Source organism: Ptychodera flava, chromosome 19 (assembly GCF_041260155.1).
Source record: "Ptychodera flava strain L36383 chromosome 19, AS_Pfla_20210202, whole genome shotgun sequence".
In the NCBI taxonomy this organism is placed as follows: domain Eukaryota; kingdom Metazoa; phylum Hemichordata; class Enteropneusta; family Ptychoderidae; genus Ptychodera; species Ptychodera flava.
The window spans coordinates 27,768,842-27,793,277 of record NC_091946.1 but is presented as its reverse complement, the minus strand read 5'-3'; the positions used below and the strand labels follow the sequence as shown (position 1 = coordinate 27,793,277).

The following is a 24,436-nucleotide window of genomic DNA, read 5'->3' as shown; positions in this document are numbered from 1 at the left end:
ACCATTGCACTGAAGTAGGTATACTTCGACATAGTCCCAACTTCTTGATCGTGTTCAAGGGTTGTCGGAGGGTTGTGTTCTTGCCTCCTTAAAGCGCTTGTCATATTCCTTAGTTTTCTTAACATTTAGGTTAAGGTAAGAAGTATCACACCACTCAACAAACTCGTCAGAAGTGGCACCATGATGACATTCTGATCAATGCAGAAATGAGAGCAAGGCACTATTGTTTGCAAACGTTTCAAGATGGTACCTTCATAATTACTTCTACAATCATATTTATAAAGGATATACAACTGAGGAGACATGATGCAACCGTGAGGAGAACCAGTATTTGTTTATATCAAATTCAACATGAGATCGTTGACATAAACCATTTGTTATTTATTTGTGAGAGAGTCGAGAGTCCAGGGTACGGTTTGTTACGGTAATATGATCAAACTTTAAGAGATTTTCTGCGAGGATGTTGGCTTGTATTGTATTGAAAGGATCGGAGAAACCTGCGAAGGGATTTTTGCATGAGCACCTGTTTTTTTCTCAATGTTTGTACAGTTCATTAAGAATGAAAAGCTTAGCATCTTTAAAACCTTTTCCGGTCTATATACAAATTATAGGGAATCTCGTTTATGTTCAATCATAGTCAAAATATTGAACTTAATTATTTTCTCTAATGTTTTCATTACGAGGGAAGTTAGAGCAATAAGTTGAAAGTCACTGGGTTCATTCGGTATAGTTTTCTTAAAGACTAGTACTACTATATATTTTTTTTCCATATGGCAGGATGTAACCTTGTCAAGGGAAACTTGACAGAGGTGTTGTAAGACTCCACTAGAAGCACAGAACTTCAGAGTGCGATAACAAACACGCTAAGGACTTGGATTTTTGTTCAAATTAAACGTTATTTTAACATATCAAACACTATACAATTCTCAAAAGCTATTGTGAACTCGGGAGATAATGAGTATTTCAAAGTGGACATTGAGACGAAAAATTACCTGTTCCAAAGAGATTGAAAATGTATTTGAGAACATTTGGCAATGCAACTGTGTCCACATCATTTAGTGTAACCTTTGACCTCGCAGGGTTGTCTATTCGTTCATGTAGTTCATATTTGCTTGTAGGTCATCGGCCTGTGAAAATAGTGACTGAACGTTTGCTAGAATTACAGTTGGTAATGGTAGTTTAGTTTACACCAGCTAAGCAAGATTCCCCGGGTAACGACAAAGGAATACGCATCATTGCCGTGGCTGTCTGTAACTCCACTCCACCGCGTAGATGAAAATGTGCCAAAAGAGGAGCGAGAAACACCAAATTCAAACTAAACATGTTGCCATCTATTATCTGACCATTTATTATAAAAAATACGCACATTACGGAGAATAAATTCACTCAATGAGGACAAAAGTATCCTACAATAATGTCGTCACTAGTGAAGCGTCACCGAATCCGCCCACGCAACAAAGCACCAACACAGGCCGCTTCCTTTTGGAAAAGAGCGAAACACTAACTGTTAAACGGTGGTGATACTGTGGTATTGAGGGGCAGGTAATATATTATTTTTCTTTTGGTGTTTATTTTGGGATTCAGCCCTGTGTACCTATCATCACTCTTCCATTGCCAAAGCCCTCAACACAGTGCAGGGTATTTCTGCACAATGTGTGTGTGGAACCGACAATGTCAAATCTTATTTGCATTACATTTAATAGGAATGAACGATCGATGAAATACCCTATTACCGGACAAAAGGTCAAAGTTGACAATCTAGGTCTCACACCATGTAGTAAATAGTTTCATCTAGTTAACCTTTAATCATACTATGTGTTCAAATTTGTATGTGTGTTTGTTTTCAGATTAAACACCAATGATATCATTGATAACAGTTCGCTTGCTTCGTACTAGTCAGCCGGATAGTTCTTCGCCCGCAACACCGAAAGACAACGACAGTACTTCAATAACTCTTAGATCAACAGGTAAAGTAACCCTTCCTTTCGTATTATTGTATTTTGAAATTTTATTTACAGCTTAACGGCGATACAAACCTCCAACCTCCAACTGGTAGTTATTTTGTCTGTACTGTACAAAAGTAACTTTTTGCTTCTTGATTAAGGATTCACAAAAGCGCAGGTTTCGGCGTGACAATATTGATCGAGGAATGAAGAGAAACAACCTCATCAGACATCAAGCAATAGGCGTACTAAGACCTAAGAGTTCTTCAAAAGTTTAACAATCAGCCGTGAAAGCTGCAGATTGCTCGAACATTTGTTCCCGAGGCCCATGTCATCTTAAAGTATATTCGCAGCTACGAGTAAAATATAGTACCATCTACCCGTAGTAACAGTGATACCCAGGCACTTGTTGTTTCTTTTGCTGCTGCTTTACTAATGACTCTATACAAACGATAGGCGTACTAAGACCTAAGAGTTCTTCAAAAGTTTAACAATCAGCCGTGAAAGCTGCAGATTGCTCGAACATTTGTTCCCGAGGCCCATGTCATCTTAAAGTATATTCGCAGCTACGAGTAACATATATATACCATCTACCCGTAGTAACAGTGATACCCAGGCACTTTTTGTTTCTTTTGCTGCTGCTTTACTAATGACTCTATACAAACGTAACTATTGTTCTATCTCGAATGACGATGACTATGTGAAAATAAATTTTGGTCTAATATTATATGACAGTCATTTCTGTTTTCTGAAGTTCTTCTTCAAACGGAACAGCAAACTTTGGTCAAGCCTGAATATTTTCTTTCGGTGAAGTCTTTCGTCTGTCACAATAAGCACGTGACGCTCTATGATAACCAATAGTGCGTAAAATTTAAATTTCCTCGTTTGATTCGGGCATGACATAACATACATTAAATTCCATCAAGAAAATGTTGCTTGACTGTTTTTAATAAAACTTCTCACTCAAGACGCAAAACATCCTATTACTCGTCAACACGGACCTTTTTTTACCAGGCATTTCTTCTCATTGCGCCTTTTTCTCAACTTTTCTTGAGGGAATCCTACAACTATCCTCTTTCAAAATCACAAATAAAAATCAAGGGTCACCGTGCAAATTTTGGTACTAGAAAAACAAATTACCTAAGATTTACCGATTTACCACATAAAGAACAGTGATACATGTCCGTGCATGTTCTCATTTTAGGGGTACCAGATTGCTTTATTGAACTTGTACAGTAACAGGACTTTAGGCCTGATAAGTCAGCCGATGCATTTGGTGTCCGAGTAAAAGCCAGGCGTTCAGTTATACAGCAGGCACAAATATCGTTCTTAATTCTTCTGAGGAGATTCCGACCACTTTCAGTATTCCTCAAAGTGTCAAATAATTATATTAAAATATTAAATAAAACGAGTGTCACATCATGAAGGGCTAAGTGGTCAAGTTTGCCGATCTTGTCGTTCATGTTGCAAGAACTCATGTCGTCTGATTTTGACAGCGTCTTTATAAAAGCAGTTGTTGTTGCGAAAAGCAGTTAGGCCATATATTCTGCCTTTTTTGAATAAGAGCAACATAGAAAAAACACTGACCGTTATCAGTGAGACTATGATCTTTTAGATAAATTTTTATTCTTTCTCTTTTGCTTTTTATTCTGCGAATTAGTACTGCTTTATGTATCACTGTAAGGCCCCTCCCTGTAGAGGTTTATCTCGAAGCGTCCCTCACGTGGCCAAGGCGTGTGAAGGTCATGGACTCAGATCGTACGAGAAGCAGATAAGAGATAGTGTGATAGTTTAATTAATTATTTGTTAAGATTTCAATGAGAACAATCGAGAAAGGGATATTCCATGGTGTGATCTTATTTAATCTTAAAACACAATCAAAGACTGGCGAGAAAATTACCACGTGATAACTTTTTTTAATTATGTAAGTTTGAAGATGTATTTAAATTTGTAGAGAGCTTAGACTAGAGAGATTTGAGATCATACCTTGGACGGTGAACGATACGGTCGCCATCTTGCAATAAAGTACAAAGTTGTGTTAAATATACATCTTGGTGTGTCAGCTTCAGTTACTGAAAGCATTACGATCCAGACTGGTACCTCAACTCATTATTCCCCTAAATACGAGCGGGACATCACCATTAAGTTAAAGAAAATGATGTATTGTGAATGAACTGGATAACCTTTTAAAGTGGTTTACGTTTCGTCTTATGTGTATACAATGAAAGCTCCCTAGGTACCCCAGCAATATTTGGAACTATGCATAGGAATTTCAAACGATCTTTCATTTGCGACATCCTCGGCTCATTACATAATGTTTTCAACAGAAAAGTCTTTGAACATTGTACATTTGTTTCTAGTGTGCGTTAACAACTATGAATAACCGGAAGGAAAAACTGGATATGAAATTCATTGGGACAAAATTTCAAATTTTGACCAGCTAGGTATCACAGGCCGATTAATCAACAACAACATCTCGTCGGTCTCTTTAGACCATCGTTTTTGAGTGTTGCACGTTTTATACTGTTAATAATACACAGTATTAACGATAACAGACCAAGCTCCATATTGTCGCACAGGGAGATAATTGCAGAGGCGTTCGCTGACAAAATCACTGCAAGAGAACTACAGAAATGCAGGCATACTTGGATCGACGGGTGGTGTACCTCTTCCTTATTTAGTACTATGTTTATGAGTTTCACACGAGATGATAAGTGCACTACAATAAATATATAATAGTTTTAAAGTTTGATTACATTTCACGAAAGCACATTTTATTTGTTCTCTTTTTAATGAATATTAACTAAAGCAGGGGGTCCATTGTAAAAATAATGAAGGAAGTGAATGAAGGAAGTAATGCACTGAAACTTGCAATTCAAATTTACCACTATTCTTTGTGTCACGTTTACGTGAAGAAATTACGTCACCCATTTTCAAATAATTAGTAATGTTAACAAATAGTCTCCCCCGCCAAATGAAGATGAATGAAGATTTGCAATTTTTTAAAGTTCGAATATCAGCCTCCCCTAAGTTAGCATTCAATCTTGAGGCGCTTTCAAAATTAAACATACTGTGCCATGCAGTTCAATAATTTGTGGTATGAAACTTACCCAGTAACATTACAAGTAAAAACTCGTGGAAAGCATTGTTAATGTGTATTTAGTTCAGGAGCCTTTAATGACCCCTGGAACTATTGATTTGCTCGAGGTTATTTGGCTGGCATTTTTTGTCCGAATTTAAACTTCCTTCTCGACAGGTGACATTTTTGACTGCAACTCGGACACGTAAATTCGTTCACTTTATCATCAGTCTTCTTGTAGCACTCTTTCAATGTTTCAGTGCAGAGTATCTGAATCCCCAGAAGTTTCAATATCTACGTATTTGAGTTTGCAGACATTGATCACTATTTCCTGGCAATCTTAGATAGCTATGCTACAAAACTGGTGGGCGATTTATACCAGTGGTATACGGATTGGAATGACAATAGACAGTTCCCTTAACTCAGCTAAGAATAATCTTCTTGGTTGAACTAGAGATAGTAGAGGATGGACTCAGAAGTGAAACTTGCACCTAAATGAAGTGTGTCGCTGTTTTTGCCTATTTCCCAGACATATTTGGAGTTTATCGAGTCAGGCGAGAAACCCTATATTGATTTCAAGGGCTTGACTTGCGCCATGTAACTACTGTCATTAATAAGATCTCGTAAGTATGTCATCAATTTGGTTGATGATTACGGAGATTCGATGGAAGTTAGAAGTGCCTGGAACCCCTTGCACCAGCCTGTTTAAGCCCTGGCCATGAATATGCATTTTTTAAAGTTGAGTGTACATGGTCAATCGTTTCCCTGTCTGCATGGGTTCAAGCTGTCCATGGTGCATGCATTTTGCGAAACAAAACAGCTGCCCTCTGGAACATCACCTCTCCTTGAAGAGGCTATATAGTCTTGTTATGGTTGTTTGTTTTGAGTAGTAACTGGAGTCGGGTTTCATCGATTAAGGTAGTGACTCAGGTTTGTCGGTCAATTTTAGCAATTTTGTGATTATTTCATATTCTGAACCCCTGAAATATGATCTTTCTATTAGAGAAAACTGTGAGGTAACATTGTACTAGGAAATGTCTGAAACTTTAGTGAAAACACGGCCTTCTAACGACTGCGTGAGTTATTCTTTTCTTTTTGTTTTAACGGTTCGGATTACTGTCAGCGTTATCGTTATACCTTGAAGGAGATTATGTCAATTTTTACGCACTATGTTGCGCATGCGCGCACGTCTTCATAAGAGATGCTATTCCACATGGCTGACGATAGGCTTCGTTGGCAGTTTACTACGAGACCGACCGGTATCGTAGATTTAGCTTGCAAAATAATAAAATAGATAAAGCATGCAAAAAATAAAAGTATACCTACTGTATCACTGACTATCTGAGACTCATCTTCTACTCCTGCTAACGAGCCCCACCATGACATGTATTTTCGACCGTTTTTTCGGTGAGTCGTCGATGGTTCCTGCTTGAATTTGAACTTTTGACCTCCAACGTATTCAGTGCGTTGTACGCGCGATCGAGCAAACATCGTAGAAACCGTCGACGGCTCACGGGAAAATGGTCGAAAATACGTGTTCTTATCTTCAAGAAAGTTAGCAGGCGTACAGAATGAGTCTCAAATAGTCAATGTAAAGATGATACAAGTTTATTTATTCAAAGGCTAATACGCATAGGCTTCGTTGGCATTTTACTACGAGACCGACCTGTATCGTAGATTTAGCTTGCAAAATTTTGCAAGCTAAATCTACGATACCGGTCGGTCTCGTTGTAAACTGCCAAAGAAGCCTATGCGTTGGCTCGCAGGGGGACTGTGGCAATGACCCCAATGATCCGAGCGCGTTTGATATACGCCACAAGTACCGCTGCTATATCACAGCTAGGATGACGACTGCCAGCAGTGATAAGCGGCGTAGAAAACGTAAATGGGGGCCAAAGAAGCAAAATGGAAAGCTGATGGACGCAAGCGTTTTGAAACTTTTGAAACTGTCTGACCTTGGCTCATACTAAAACTGCCATTGAATTGAAACATTTGTTGGTACTATGGTAATATGGTTGCACGCGTGATGTTGATACCGGGCTCCATGCGCGCACGTACAGCACTGTAGATTAGTACTGCCGCCCCACGAGACTCTATTTAATCTTCTACTTCACTGGAAAATATGGTTCTAAATTAGCAGCCCTATTTTGGACTTAGTTTGTAAATTGTCAATTCGACACTTTTATGTCGGTCTAGAGCACAGCACGCGAAACGTCGCTTCACGATCGGTGCCGGTCTGTTTCTATCTGTGGTCATGAGAGTGTCGCTGGGTGTCGCGACACGTCGCCGTTTCAATTTTACAATCAGTGAATCTGTCGAGTATCGCCTCAGTCGTTTATTTTAAGTCATGAAGAATCGCTTTTACGTGTAACTGAAGTTGATTTTGGTTTCATACGCGGGGCCATAATAGTACATGTCACAGTCGAAAGCGAAATAGCGCACGAAAAACCCGGTATCATTCCTGATGGTGAGCAAAAAGACTGCAGCAGATCACATGTGAAAACTACAAAAACAAGTGCTACTTTACCCGTATTCCTTGAACTTCTCAACTACAGAATTGTTTAGAGCATCGAGAGTTGGTCGTCTCATATTCGAAAGCAAGCAAGCAAGTGACGTCCTGTACTATAGGCACAAAAATCGGCGCTAAAATGAACTTGACAACCATTTCACACTTGGTACGTGCATAAATTACGGGCTATGAGACCGAAAGTCGAGCGCTTGCGAGCAAGCGAGTGCGCGTCGTCGGCAGAACGCAGACCTGTAAACCATTCCGGCTGTATTTTTTTAAACTTTTCTAGTCTTGTAACCAGACTCTAACCGTTACCAAACAGTGTACAGTTAATATGATTATAAGCTAGATACGTATTTGACAAACAGATTATGCCCTGAATTATCTTTCTAGTGTTTGTGTAGTTAATCGCACGAGTAGGTGTGCTGTTACAGTTGTAATCACCACACTTATAGTCAGGAACTTGTAAACATCACGAGGCCGAAGGTATAAACCAGTTTCAAGTTACGACAAAACAATGTAACTAAACAGACAAGATTAGTCCAATCCAAGAAGACACCGAATCTAAAGATGGACAGTCTTCATCAACAAATCATGTTGCTTACATTGAGCATGGTCCAAAGAAAGTTAAAATGAATTATAAAATGTGATGCTGTAACATATCAGTTGAACAAATTGTCTTCATTTTGTTATTGAATGTGTGTGAATGCTTTAGACATCTCGACTTGACCTATTGTTCTCTTGCAAATTAGTAATCAGTCATACTTTTTTCATATTTAAATAAGTAATCACTACACTTTTATTGATATGATAATGATTTTCTTTCATTAAAGTGTGGTGATTACTTATTTACATATGAATAAAAGTATGACTGATTACTTATTTTGCATAAGAACAATAGGTGTCAGTCATGTTTTCAGGAATAAATGGATGGCAAGAACAATAGGTCACATGACTTGGAGTGGTATAAATCGTGTAAATAGTACCCACTGCTTACGCTGACCAGCCTCACGTTTCTACGCACAATTTTCATCATTTTTTGGCGAACTAGTGTTCAGGACTTGTCAGAAATTCTCTAATCTGATGCCCAATATTTAGCCTAGAACCAGATCGTATGAATTTTTTTAAAAGGTACAAAAATCTGACTTTTTCGGCCATTTGTGTGAAAAATGGGACGTTTACACAAATCGTCGATTTTCTCAGTTCCGATTTTTGCTATGTATGCGCACCTTCAAATGAGTGTAAGTCGGCGACGCGTGGGCGGATTTCCCCAATTCTTCGCATGCTAACACTTCATGATTAGACCTGAAAAACCGTGTTTTAGATTTTTGATAACCCCCCCTGAAGTGACAATAACTTGACAAACGTGAACAACAGACGATAATTTATGCGAAAATCCGACAGTTCACACTTCGAAGGCTCACTGTGCAGAAACAAAAGCGAATTTCAAAAATCCAAAACACGGTTTTTCCCCAGTATATCCAGCTGTCTAGTGCCGTTAACAGATCACTTAGGGGTGCTGCCAATTCTTACTTATACTTTTTTAAGTGAAAAAACTCAAAATCACACGTTTTTGCTTTAAACAAACATACGAATGCATGTTTTGACAACTAAACAAAATTTTTACCTTCTTCAAATATAGACCTAACAGAAAATGTACCACATGTTGGGTGTGAGACCCCGTTTTTTATGTGAAACTTTTGATTGAAAATATGTGTCAACGAACCTGAGTCACTACCTTAAGTTTCACTATTTAGTTTTTACCGCACGATGTGAACGTTTAGCAGAATGCATTATAATTTAACCAAAAGCAACTCGAGGACAGCCCCAGGATAGCAAACTGCTTCCTACTGGTTTGATTTGGTTGAGAGCTTAAACAAATGCGACTTTGTGAGGTCTACGCTAGGTTACATAATAAACAACTTATTCATAAGGCTTCCCTCTTTAAGGGTGATGCTGCTACGCAATGTGACATTGAACAGGTCCAATAATCATTTCCATTCAAGGTAATATATTACCAGGTCCACGGGACATTTGTGATTTACAAAGTTAAGTAGGACCATCCTGAACCATTGATAGTTAGTGTTGGTACCAGGTGCCCGGATCGGGTAAGCATGCCCTGCTAGTATGCTACACTCGCAAGGACTGGTCCTAAAATTGTCTAAATATTGTATGAAGTGATACGATATATGCATCACTCTAATTAATCAGTCAAAGCTGGAAATGGTTTCGCTAATCATTTGAGTGATTGAAGTGTCGTATTTGGCCTCAATATTGACATATCGACCATAAAGAACTTTTTGAAAGTCCTCACTAGTCTTTTTGGTATTCATCCGTGTCTTACTTAGTCAAAAAATCATGCAATTACATTCTGATATAAATATTCAAATCTTCCTTGAAAATAACCTTTTTCCTCTGTCATGCATCAATCAATTCTTCCAATATCCATAAAAGCGTTGTGTATGTTCGGTATTCTGAAAAACATCAAATCAAAGGTTTTGAAAGAGTTGATCTTCTAACATTCTTTGACAAAACCAAGAGTATCGTGGTACATGTGATCATCAGAGTATTGTTGAATAGATCTGACATTTTCTTTCCAAAGTTCAGTCAATGCCCTTCTGATTCATGCTAAAGTCCTTCACCTTTACTCTGATATACCATACAGATATACAACCTTGTATTCTTGAAGTTTACTAATAGTATACTTCGTATCTTTATTCGGAACATCACAATATGTTAGTCTATAATCAGTTTCATCTTCACACACTTGCACTTTACAAGTGTATACAAAGCACATATCTTTGCTCGACCAACTTGTATGAATACATGCCATCATAAATTACTACAGTACACGTAGTCATGATTGAGGCTTCATTTTTGTGTATTGGATCAGGGATCATGAGGTCTGTCATTCACTTACAACTAAATATACACCTTGCCCTACAAAGACAGACTGAATTACTTTTTCTGATTAATAACCTAGCATCAACATATGTAAGGAACCATTTTGCATGTGCAGGTGATCTTCCATCTTCTACAAGATGAAACAGGTGATTCATAACTCAATTAGCTGTGACTTGCACTATTTTCTGTCAAAACAGATTAGCAACTTGCGCTGATGAAGAAAGTGATGGCGAGGTTGTCAAGATAGAAACTTAACGAACCATAGGTCAATTCTTATTATAAAAGTTAATTCGAGTATAATTGGTACATGTTTCAAATAAGGTGGATTCAAAAGGGAAAAAATCAAACACCATATAATGTTCAGGCTCTTCCCCATTTTATGAAAGAAACGGAAATTATTAGTGTACTGAATGTTTCAGATGTCAAGTGGAGAAGAAACCCATTCATTGCATCTGAAATAGGGTCAAAGAACCAAACTCAACTTCAGTAAATATTCAATGAAGATTAGTTATTACATGATGCTGCAGCCATTCATAAATTTGTGTTGTAATTTAACTTCAATGGATGGTTTTACACTTTATGAAACAAGAAGGGCAATTGTTTTTACCTCTCAATATGCAGCAAAAGACCACAGAATTAAAAAAAAATAATGGATTTTTCTGGTAAGTTAAAATCGACTTTTGGCCGATTGAAAAAGACTTACCCACCAGCCGGTTACAAACGAAGGAGAGCTCGACTAGCTATTTTGAGTCGCCCGCCAAGGTGGCATCCTGGTCGAAGCACCAGCAAGACTCCCCTAGGCTATATCTTACTGTACTATGATGGCTCACTGCCCCAGTATGCCAACCTGTGGGCCAGCATGCTGGCCTTCGTACACATCAATCTCCTCAGCATGGTTTCGAAATTTCGTCCAGAGGAGGCTTTCCGCGTGGCCACTGACAGCATCCATGCTAAAACAACGATACTGCACAAGCTTGATGGAATAAGTACATTTGTAGCCCCCAAAGGCCGTGGCTATGGCAAGGAATGGTGTGTCTCATGTATGTTAGAGCAAACAAACCTCCCACTGGTTTCCCAAGCCCAGTGTTAGAAAAGAGTGAGAGGTTGTGCATGCCTATGGAAGATGGTTTGGCCGCCATATCGGATTTTGCAAAAATCTCAATGTTATCTTTCAAAATTTTCTTCTCTAGAACCAACACGACGATTGAACTGAAATTTTATTCGTATCACCCTTAGTGAAAGTGTTTTCAAGGTTGCTAAAGCCATTTGGATCGGTGATGTGGTTTGGCAGCGACATTGAATTTTTCGAAAATTCAAATTTGTTTGTTAAAAATCTTCTTCCCCAAAAACACCATTTGAACTGACATTTTACTCCTATCACCTTTAGTGTGACAACTGTCATGTTTGTTAAAGGTATTTAAATCGGTCACTCGTATCACCCTTAGTGTGAGGACTTGTCTGTTTGTAAAATGCATTTAGATGGATAATGTGGTTTTGCTGCTATGTTAGAATTTTCGAAAATCCGAATTTAATGCTTCAAAATCTACTACTACCGAACCAACACTTTTATTTCACTGAAATTTTAGTCATATCACCCTTAGTGTAATCACTTTTAAGTTGGTGAAAGCATTTGGATCGATGGCGTGGTTTGGCCGCCATATTTGATTTGCAAAAATCCCGATTTAATCTTTAAAAATATTCTTCTCCAAAACCAACTCACCGATTGAGCTGATATTTCACTCCTATAACCCTTAGTTTTAGCACTTTCAGGTTTGGGAAAGGCATTTTGATTGGTCTCGTGGTTTGGCTGCCATATTTGATTTTGCGAAAATCCAAATTTATTTTTTAAAATCTTCTTCTCCAAAAGCAACATACTAATCGAACTGAAATGTCATTAGTATTACCTTTATTGTAACCACTTCAAGTTTGTGAAAGGCATTTGGATCAGTCACATGGTTTGGCCGCTATGTTGGATTTTGCAAAAATCCCTATATATTCTTGAAAAATCTTCTCCAGAACCAACATACCGATTGAATTGAAATTTTACGCGTATCACCTTTAATGTGACTACTTTCAAGGTTGCTAAAGGTATTTGGATTGGTGACATGGTTTGACCACCATATTGAATTTTTCAAAAATCCCCATGTAATCTTAAAACCTTCGTCTGCAGAACCAACACACCGATTTAACTTAAATTTACTCGTATCACCCTTCTGAGAGCATTTTCAAGTTTGCTAAAGAAATCTGGATCGGTCATGGCAAAAATGCGAAAATTTCAATATATTTAAAAAAATGTTCTTCTCCAAAATCAACAAACCTATTGAACTCCATTGCCTGGCAGAGGGCATACATCGCAGAGAAGGGATGGCTCCTTGACCGCCTTAAGGAAGGGGATCCTCACCGTCAAATTGGAAGAGGTCGGCATGGCTGTTCAGAAGGCCATTGGGGAGGAGATGGCTGTCGTCCTCGAGAGCCATGGCACCAACAAGATCTTGATCCTCTTGGACTACATCCTCGACAGCTTGCAGAACTTTCTCATATACACCCTCGTTTGGCCCTTTTGCAGACGGAGGCCGTCCTATTGTGAGAGCCAATGGGGAGGCTGTGAATGGAGAGCCAGGGCCAGCGAGGGAAGTGGGCCTTCCGTTGGGCTCTCAAAATGCTTGCATTGGCCATTTTCCAGGAACGATGCTGGGAGCGTATTTTCGCAGGAATAAAAAATCCATTCACCCCCTTTTTCGAGGTTGTGCAAGGCGTTATGTTGGCAAAGGGGGCATTCTGTTGGTTGGGTTTATGCAGGGAGGATGAAAATCCATTTATCCCGCTGAAAATGGTGATTGGAACACTTTTTTGCGGGTTTTAAAAGTCTAATCAGCCGTTCTGCTGCTTGCTTATTTCAAAAATCATTCATTGATATTGAAAATGGGAAACAGAAATGGAGTTTATTTCAACATTCAATAGATTTCAGCATAACAGAAACATCAACAAAATCTATATTTTCCAATTCCTCTAATAAAATTTGGTTGTTGGAAAAAGGTTGGCCGCAATATGCTGAGGATAAGGTAAGGGTGCGACTCGATACATGTAATTGTGGTAGCCTTTTGACTTTTGTGAACAGTTGCATTTTCTGGAATGATTTTATACTATGCATTACAGAAACACATTCCTTGAGATTTGAAACGTGGCAAAAGACACCAAAATCAGTTTTTATGATCCACTTTTAGTTAAGATACCCCGTTATTTGTTGTGGCAATGATTTCGATTCCCGATTTACTTATTTTTGGCATCCATTATTTTTTCATGGTTTATTTTGCAGTTCAAAGGATGAAGATACACATTGACCCCTAAACCCTGTCCAAGAACATCAAAATCAGTCGTACCGCTGCTCAGTTTTTTGGGATATGACTCATTTTGGCGTCTATCCTAGATTGTTATGCAAATAAAGGATTGCAGATGTCAGTCAAAAAAAAATTTACCCATAGACCTCATTTCAGTGTCAACCTCACTGAATGCAGCAAATTTTAATGTCAAAATTTCTAGAAAATTAAGAAAATAGTCGTACCGTCGCCGTTTTTCTGAGTGTTGTCCGCCATGTTATTTGTACCAACGTTCAACGTTAGAAAACAGTTCTCAACTAGCTTTTAGGGGTCAGTGCTACATTGACTTTCGGGCTATACGACTTTTTCGGAGTCCGCACATCCATTTAGTACTGATAGACTACCTTGCTGGGAGACATTGCTACAATTTGCATGTTAGAATTACAATTTTTAGGTACCATGATGTCGGATTATGCTAAATCTTTAGTTGACATTCTGCAAGTACCGATCAATCGACTTTTGATAACTCAAGATCGAGTACGGTCGTACTCTTCTCTCAGAGTTCCAAGCAGATAATTCAATGATGCTATACAGTCATGAACAAACACAACAGCACTCGTATAGGCTTCCAACTGCTGGTACGCGATGGCTTTAATGTTCAGATACACGGCAATCTTCCCTTGTACTGACAGCAAACTGACTTCTCGGTATCAACGACTGGTTTATCCGATACTTTCCCTCCTTTTAAATGTGCAGTCCTTTTTCGTTTTCCAAAAAATAACAACAACAACAAAAAAACAACTTGTACTGTTATGCTTGCTGTGTGGCCGCAATGCTGAATAATGGAATTCATCATCAGTAAAAATGTGTGGATATGACCTCACAAAATTCACTGGTATTGACAAAGATATAATATAATTTAAATAAATATTCCCATCTGCCTTGTAATTGACCTCCTTCCTGTGTCATGCATCCATTCCAGCTTTCCCCAAGCTGGCCTGGTTGGGATTAGACACATCCATTTATACTACTGTTCTCGATGTTTATCTACAAAGATTAGATCAGCCGTATGTTTTGACACCTTTCACGAAACACGTACGTAATTGGATTAAATGGCTGTTCTCACCAATTGTAATGACCCCCAGGCCTATGTACTGGTCAGGTACTAATCTTAGACATCTACCTATATCTACCTATTAATTAGTTCTTAACTACAAAACCCTAACCCTACCCCCACTTTTACACATCAGCTCGATCCCAAACGCCCCCAACGATGCAGTTCAAGGGAATGAATGTATACGGCTAGATGCAAAGCTGACTGCTTTTTACACCTATGAGATGAGAAAATTACACAACAGTTTACTGTACAGACTTCCTGTCATGAGTTCCATTTGTCTATGCAGCGGAGGCACCACACAGTCACTTATATTTGAATTCTTATTAACTGTTATTGCAATGGATACCAGCCAAGATAGTGATATACATTATGATTGATCTCCCGATTTTCATAATGCTGTTGCTTTTTTGGATCATCGAGATTTACGCAGGTATATGATTAATTATTTGAAGTCTTCGACTTTAGTACACTTGTCCAAGGGAACTTTTCCTACGCAGGGAGGGCAAATGGGCATGTTAACTTCAAGGAAAGGTCAGTGCAATGCCAATTATGAATGGGAACTTATAGGTTGGTAATCTCTGATTATACAAAATAAAAAAATGAATATTTCTAACGGGCAGAATGATTACGAAAATACTAAGTTGCAGCGTGAGTGCATCCAACTTGAGCGTGTGAAGTGTGCAGCCAATCAGATAGCTTATTTGGAATTTGATCTACACCATCCTCCATTATGTCTGCGAGGAGGAAATGAAAAAGGAATCATTACCACATCATTAAGGTGTATCTGTGTTTGAAGCTGAATATTAAGGGCTCACGTATAGAGCTTTGAGTGAGACAATTAGTACAGCACCACATGTGCCAGTATTTGCTGATGACATAAAAGGTAAGGGTCGTAGTATTTTATATTAATCCTGGTGGAGAGAGACGTGAAGTATGGCGATTAGGTACTGCGACAGGTTATACGTCTGCACAAGGTAAAGTAAGTGATGTGATTCTTTTTTAGGGATAGAGACACCTATTGAAAGATTCTTGATAAGTTAGAAACCATCTATGATGTAGTCGCATGTACTGCTACCTTGAAACAGCAATTGTACAATGACTTTCAAAATACGGATAGTTTTCAATCGGATTCGAACCCACAACATACGGCATCAGTCCCCTAGCTGAGAGGCCTGAGACAGAACCAGTCGGCTAAATCTCCACTCCCAAAAAGAGTGGTTCAATAGCCGGCTAAGTTGTTACATTTTCTGACTGAGACCTTTCAACACGTTGTAGAGTTCGTGAAGCACTCACGCACGCATGCTCACTATCATACATCGCACATACACACTTTATCGAAGCGAAGAAACGAATTTCATCGCTTTAACTGGGCGAACGATAACCTCGGGGACAATTCTGTCCACCAGCAGTGTTACCAACCCAGGATAGAAAATACGGATAGTTTTCAATCGGATTCGAACCCACAACATACGGCATCAGTCGCCTAGCTGAGAGGCCTGAGACAGAACCAGTCGGCTAAATCTCCACTCCCAAAAACAGTGGTTCAATAGCCGGCTAAGTTGTTACATTTTTCTGACTGAGACCTTTCAACACGTTGTAGAGTTCGTGAAGCACTCACGCACGCATGCTCACTATCATACATCGCACATACACACTTTATCGAAGCGAAGAAACGAACATCGTGAGTCAGCTGCGTCATTTGCGTGTAGTGCTTAAAGGAGTCTTTAGAGTGTACATGACAGTGGTGGTATTGAGAAAAAGGAAAAAGAATGGAATACTGCTGACAACATTGCAGGAGCGATAGGCAAATTACACATGAAGGATACTAAAGGACAACGATATGAGAAAGCAAAGAATTCTGATGAACAATCGAGGATCATCTGTCCAGCTAAACAAGTAGTTCCAGACTTGAAGTTCGAGTACCAGTGTGAAGTTGGAAGAACGCAGAAGAAAGACGAAAGCACACAGAAATATGAAGCAAGATCAGGACAAAGAGTCGGATTCTTAGTCCTTTGACATTGAAGATACAAAGAAAAAGAAGCAAGGAGGTCACCAAATGGATGGAAGGAACTGCCAGCCTCATTGAAAGCAATGCAACTCATGGAAGGACGGTTAAACATTCTTATAGAGTGTCAGCAAAAGCCACCAAACCGGACGAGATACGGGAGGCGAGGGCAGAGGTAGAAACAACTCTTGTGCCTCAACCTCAACCACATCTTAGGGACTGGTTAGTTTCTTCGGCTGGGGGTGGATTCACGGGGGTCATCCTGTTTTTGACTTTGGTGATAGGGAGGTCGCCATGTTTTTGAAATGTCCAATAGTGGAGGTCAGTGTGTTTTTGAATTTCGACACGCGGTCATACTTGCCTAATATGCGTCGTGCCAGTCACAAATTTCATCATTTGGTTGCATATTTCAGCGCGGCCTTTGGGCATGTAATTATAATAGTAATAAGACATATTTTTCAGAGCCCCCTCCAAGTGCGAAACTTAATATATCTAATATACAGAGCCCCCTCCAAGTGCAAAACTTAATATCTCATATATATATATATATATATATATATATATATATATAGCGGGGTCAACGTGTTTTGACCCCCCTATATATATATATATATATATATAATATATATAATATATATATATAGCGGGGTCAGACACGTTTTGACATCGGCAAAAAACAATCCACTGCCCCAGGCTGAAGAAAATGCCCATCACCATATAAGAAATTTCCATTAACATATAACAACTGCCAATTACCATATAAAAATGTGCATCACCATATAACAGATGCCTTTAACTATATAACAAGTGCGCATTACCATAGAACAAATGCCCATCACCGTATATATTCGGCGAGAAGTTGTGCGGCTCCGCGAAAAATACGACTGTACGATGACGTCAAACAAAGAAAAATTTCATGGGATTATATATTTATCACATGAATAGTCTCCGAACTCTATGTTAGATAAAATGTGACAAAATTATTTTGTAGGATTGCAGAGATATTCCATCGAGTAGAATTGTTGTGGGCCGGATTACTTTCTTTCCTGTTTGTGCATAGCTAGCTGTGAACAGTTGGTTACTGCCGGTGATATGCAGATTACTTTCATCATAAATGTGAGTTGGGTGTGAAGGCTACCAATCAGGGAGCCGTTATAAGTCACGTGGGCTTAAATTTTATACAGAGCAATAGAAACGTCTGTCAATCATTTTACTGCTGGGGTGGGCCAGTCGATTTCAATTTGAAGAAAGCTTCGACCCGCTCTGTTTATTACTGGCCTGTAAAATTATCGCGTGAATATTTTTATTTATTCGGCACCTTTTCTCTAGAAATTGTTGTTTAAACATCAAAAACTTTACATTTTAAAGGTAATTGATAATTGAACATCATGACAAACTAACGGTAGTTCTGTTTTTGGAAAATGTGGTGGCCTCAAAGGGCCGTTTATGGTTTGGGTTAAATGGTTGGCCGACCGGCTTACTGACTTCGGCTGTCCTCACCAATGTCGTATATTACTGCACACGACGGCGTTTGTGTTTCAGAGACTGAGGTGATGTTGCTCCTCCGATATTTACTGCAACGTTTGTCGTGCAATTATTATAAGTTGCAATACCAAATATTCAACCGACTGCCGTGTTGCTGCAGGATGTTGAAACGCGGTCGTAGAGGAGACGACGTTGCTGCTGACATTCGATACTAACGATGCCCAGAAATAACCGGTCGCGAGTTCTGGGTTGTTAGCGTCTTCCGATCTGTCATCTGGTGTTCTTTCTTACGCAGTGCAGGTTGGTTTAAACTTGAAGATCGCGAGAGAATCTCCGACTCCGCTGCTGATCGTCGAGCGAATTCACCGCGTAATGGTTCACGCTTTGCACGTTTCGGTGACCGGAGAGCTGCATGAGTTTTGTTGGAATCGCTTTGTTGGGGGAACTCTGTTGTCATGCAGATTTCTGATGGTTGTTCGTCTCATGCTGTGGTTGGTTTTTACCCTCGATACCAGCTTTCTTACAGATCGTACTCAAGATGGTATCTAACTTGTTCGCTCCCATCGGTTGACGTTTGAACCAAATAGATGTTTCTGGTTTGTAATTTATCGCCAGATAGAAGGGCGCGTCGTTCGCTTGATGACTTGGCTGTCGACGGAGCGCCTACTGTTTATACGCGTACACGGGACAGAGAGACAGGTAGTAAGGAATAGCGAAAGCCTTCGGTGGATAGGCCTTAGGTAGTTCGTTCACCTTCCCGGAAGATCTTATTTTCCCTCTCGTTGAATTCTAAGAATTCTGTGTTGTCAGCAGTACGCTTAAAGGCGATGTGTCTCCCCACAGCATCTGTTTGCTCCCTTGACAGCCTCTGAACGCGAAGTGTTTCTGGTTGTTTAGCCAAAAGAGAAAGCGCTTCGGGGTTGTATATGCCGATCACACCTTTTTCAAAAAGGAACTCCTCCTCGCGTTCAGTTAATTCCTTGGCTGCATTTGGTTTGTTGCCTTTGCCCTGGATCTTCAATTGGGCACGTTTTGCTATTAAAGTTGCCTGCGAATTGCTGAATTCTTTATCGCGGTTGATCGAGAATTTGTAACCATTCTCACAGAAGAAGCAATCTATCCCACACTGGTAGGTCGTAAGCGAGTCTGGCTCGTACTCAGAACCATCTTTTTGACAGACGCCTGCGTAAAAGCTGCCGAGATAGCAGTCAAGGACATCTGGTGGAATTTCGGATCTCGGTCTTGTTTCTGAAGGTCGCATAGTTCGCATCCACTTGCGAAACTGGTTTACGGCACAATTGGTGGACTGCACCGTATCTGTTCCAGTAGCTCCCAATTCCTCTGCTAGACGAAATAGCTCGCGAATTTCTTCGTCGAGATCTTCTGGACGTCCTTGAGCCATTTTACCGTGTTTTCTGCTCAGTTTTCGTAGCAACGGACGTTAGACTCACCTTACCGACTGGCAAAATACTGAGAAAGGCGCAGACGACAAAAAATTTGTCCTAATGTTCCTGTTATTTTCTGCCCCATCGTTCGTCGTTAGCAGTTACCGCCTGCAGCCCGTCAGGTTTATAGTATTTTAGTACAGTTCAACACCTTGATATTTAACCAAGCATGTCAAACTTTCATGCCATTCTGAATACAGCTTATCACAAACAAGTATCACTTTACTTTTTTTAAATATTGTTTACGGAAATCACGCTATGCTGGTCGGGTAAATGCTTTGCAAGCTCAGCCGCTAGCTGCGCTGAGACGAACGGTTTACTATTGCAGATAAAAAAAAAGTTCACTTAAGAAAGGTACGACTTCCCATAGTGGAGGGTGATTTGCTTTTTGAGGTATATAAGATAAAATATGCGATAAGCCTGACTCATCCCTTCATCACAGGTCATAGGGTTACCTATCCATTGGCGCTAGGTAGCCGAATCGAATGGGAAATTACACTTGTGCCCGTCTCTCTTTTACTACAGCCAAATACATTTTGACAAGATTTCAGACGGAGTATAAAACGATTAGGAATGATATCGTTGCAAGGAATACAGCCGGTTATTAAAACTATGGCAAGAGATTTCTGCTTGAACATGTTCACCACTTCAGAACAATACCATTCAATGAATACGATTATCATTATAAATCTTAATGCACCCTGTCGTAGCATGAGAGATATATCATTCAGTACTCTTAACTAAAGATCAGAATCAGTCAAAACTGAAAAGTGAAGTTTTCGTATATCCATATGTTGAATCTCTTTCTGTGATCATTGAGGGGTATGGCGAGTACAATATATATACACAAGAGATAATGTTTCGACAATTTTTGTATGAATCACGCCGATATTTTGCAGAAGATAAGGATTGTGGCAAAATTGATATGGATGAAGTTAATTATTTAAAGAACAAATTCTGTCTATCTTTTTTATCTGTGTAGCTTCAATAACGATATTAAATTTTATGGAAAAGGATTAAGGGTATTTAATTCTAAAGGTGGATTACAAGTTGCGATTCAGAAAAAGATACATCATTAAAAGGAAGCGGTGGTGACGCCCATCATTATGTTATCAGCGATGCAATGTCTCTGTTAAGAGCAGCAGACTAAAATCTTTACTTTTCGTCACTTAGGCATTTGCTGGGGGATTTGACACATTTTGCCTTCGTAACCCCACATACTCTTTTAGTCACTCTGACATGACGCATTTCGAACGCATCATGCGCATTAACTGACTAACATTTTGTAACAAAATGATGACACGATTGCTATTACAATGTGCATTTAAGACACTTTTTCTTGTGGTTAAGTTCATTTTGTGGTAGACTCACAGAGGGCTACAATATTATACTACTATTCTTAAAAATATTCTGTCCTATTTTCCTTGCTTCCCGTTACTAGCTATGAAAGCTTAACGATGTCATTTTCCCCGAAAGAAAGTTCACTGTAGCCCTTGACCACATCTCGGTTTCACCTAACCCATGAACAACTGCCTAAACTGGCAAATTCTCGAAAAATAGTATCCTACGTCCGTCCCACACTTAGGTCTAATTTCCCAAATAACGTAAGTGTACTGGTATTTAGTTATGCAAATAACATGGAAGACAGTCGTGTTCTAATTGACCAATAACACATTCATTATTACAGGAGAGTATTTATTTGTGTAAAATGTACCATCCCAATATCAAAAATTGTACCCCTTGCTTTCTCATGGGCATTTTCTCTCCTGATAACCGAGAAATAAAGAATAGTAAAAAAGAACAAGAATATCTACAGTGTCATCATATATCTAGTAACGCTTCGAATGGGAAATAGGCGAAAATTGGTCATCAGTTGGCATAGCGGTTCATTTCTTTTAGCAGATGTACAGGAAGATTTTTTCCCATTCATGTAATACTAAAACCTTCCTTAGTAATAACATATAGGTAGTTGAAGGCAGATGCAGATATCATCAGGGATTTTAACTGTTACAATTGTTTATCTTTTAATCCGTTCCATTATAAGCCTTTCTTAGGATAAGTAATGAAACCGATGAAGCAACAAATGTCTACAGGAGCGATATATATATATATATATATATATATATATATATATATATATATATATATATATATATATATATATATATATATATATACATGTCTTATGCTTATAAATCAACGAGCTGATATAGATATCGGGTTATATCTTTACGGCCAGCAGTTTTAGCAAAATAGTGTCACAGTTTCAAATTGATAGCTATACCAGTGACTCTCTTTTAAAGGCTTACCCTCTGAGGTGCCACTTAGGCTGAAAGTGAGATACCGCTTACATGGATAGAGGCTCTTCACTCTTCTGTTACGCAATCCTTGGAGGGCTTGTGACTCCCAATTTCTATTTGAAGTTCATAGTACGAAACTATTTTATCCTTGCAAACTCATTTCTCGACGGCAATATTATAAGTTTTCAGTGGCTATGATGGGAGGACTGACAAGGATGCGTGTTCTCTTACTGTTAAACCTTATTATCAATGGACAAATACAAATTTCCATGGCGAGAAGAAATGATTGTGAATTTTCATCTGGAGTCAAGAGTGTCAAGAGAGCGACGAATGTTTACGACGTCAGGTGAAAAACTTTTACATGGTTTAATATATTTCAATTGTCAGTGTGAAAACGTTCCACTGCGTGCAATTTCTTAAACTGATTCCTATGTTTCTTCATTGAAAAATTGTTTTACATAGACTACAGCTAGTTAGCCCAAACTCCATATAATGCGGTAAATTTTCAATAGGGTTCGAACTCACAATGTACAGCTACCAGTCACCTAGCGGGCATGCCACAGACAAAACTGCTCGGTCAAATCCTCACTCTCAGAAAGAGTGGTTCAATAATCGAGCTAAGTTGTTACGAATTTTCGGACTGGGACCCCTAGCAGCTCGGGCTATTTTAACACATTGTACCCAAACTTCGCTTTAACCTGTCTGCGGCGGGACTATTGATTAAGTATACTTATAAGTATATGGCAATTTTATTGACTGCTATCCCCTAGCCTTGAATCACGCAACGTAACAACGAACCGGTCAAGTTTAAAGACGAAAACAGGCATTTTCATATACGTTCCTCACTTGATGAATTTACTCTACCTTTCCACATCATAATTTAAATGAATAGTCACTATACAATAGTGATAGAGTTTTTGATATTCACTAACATTTAATCATGTAATTCCAGCCCATACTGTAGCTCAACGGAAAAAGAAAATAAAACGCCGGACAACTTTGAAGATATTTTCAGAACGAAATGTAAAAATCATACAAAGGAATGTCAGATGAGGTAAGCTTGCCATTTAGAAATTATGAATCATACGCTATAAATGACAGTAATTCAAAATGTAATGCTACCCAAGACACAACTCACTCATGGAAGAAGCTGGGCGAGTGAAAGTTAAGGGTGACTGCCTATGCATTAACAGAGACTCCTGGAAAATGAATGATAAAAAGGTATAAAGCAGTAAAACGTACTATACTATACGAAGGAAGTACTGTCAATTTCATATCCATTTTCAATTCGTGCCATTTTGATTTTGAAAACTCCTGCCCTTAAGAATGGTACGACCCAGCAAAGCGGTCATCAGACAGAGGTACATTCGAACTCAAATTTCTGGAATACTCTTCTGGTCTAACGCTTGTGGGGCTCATATTCAAGTTCTTGGAGTAAGGGAAATTTTCGTGTCTTAAATCTTCTAAAATCGAAAATGGTATTTGTTCACGTTCAGTTAACACCTTGATGGCGGTCATCTTTATTCAAATATCGGTAAATGTAGATGGTTTGTTTTCTATTGACAAACATTGCCAAACGGTTACCTCTGACTTTATTGTTTTTTTTGTAATCACGAGCTCCTCTGTAACGTTTAAAATGAGTTGAACCAAGGTGATATTACTGCACAATACTGATGATAATTAACAAGTGGTAGACGTTGAAATTACGTGTTTTGCCGTAGAGCACTAACGTCATACCTGCACTAGTACTGTTTGAGTATGTAATTTCATGGGATGAAATTGACAATAACGTCTCTAACACATAATTCACATTTACTTTTGAAATATCCCGAAGAAGACAAACTTCAATAGTTCGATGACGTTGTTACCGTTTTTGTTAATGAAGCCTTTACTGAAAACATTCCTTTTTTGCCGAATATTGCATTGACACATCGAAATCGGATTAACGGTTCTTACGAAAGGGCAAAGCATCTTAAAAGACAGTTGCATCAATTTAAGTCATTGTCTGTATCATTTGATTCGTTTGTTTTTTATTATGGGCAGAGAGTGCAAGTCATATGCTTACCGCAGCTATAACTGACACATGCATACACATGATTTCAAAATAATTTTCTCTTGAATTTTTAATCGATGATAAACTGTCATTTGCACCGTACTTTCAGCAACGGCAAGGATTGCGATGGGCTATGGAATACGTTCTTCCGAGCTTTTGCATACAAGAAGCCATGCATTGAGAAGAATGAGTACGAAACTTACTGTAATGAGGCTAAACACGAAGTACCCAACGGAAAGGTATGTTATAAAATAATAAATCCGGAAATGGTATTTTAAT

At 38.9% G+C, this 24,436-nt stretch overlaps 2 long non-coding RNA genes across 2 annotated transcripts in view; one reads left to right on the top strand and one right to left on the bottom strand.

The window, feature by feature from the left end:
- The window catches only part of LOC139119141 (uncharacterized), a 204,347-nt gene that overhangs the window by 141,874 nt on the left and 38,037 nt on the right, over positions 1 to 24,436 (bottom strand). The window lies entirely within an intron of this gene.
- Positions 1,872 to 24,396, top strand: LOC139119140 (uncharacterized). The gene is made up of 4 exons (XR_011548854.1): positions 1,872 to 1,967; positions 22,294 to 22,450; positions 23,057 to 23,158; positions 24,267 to 24,396. It is a non-coding gene; the product is annotated as an uncharacterized lncRNA (long non-coding RNA).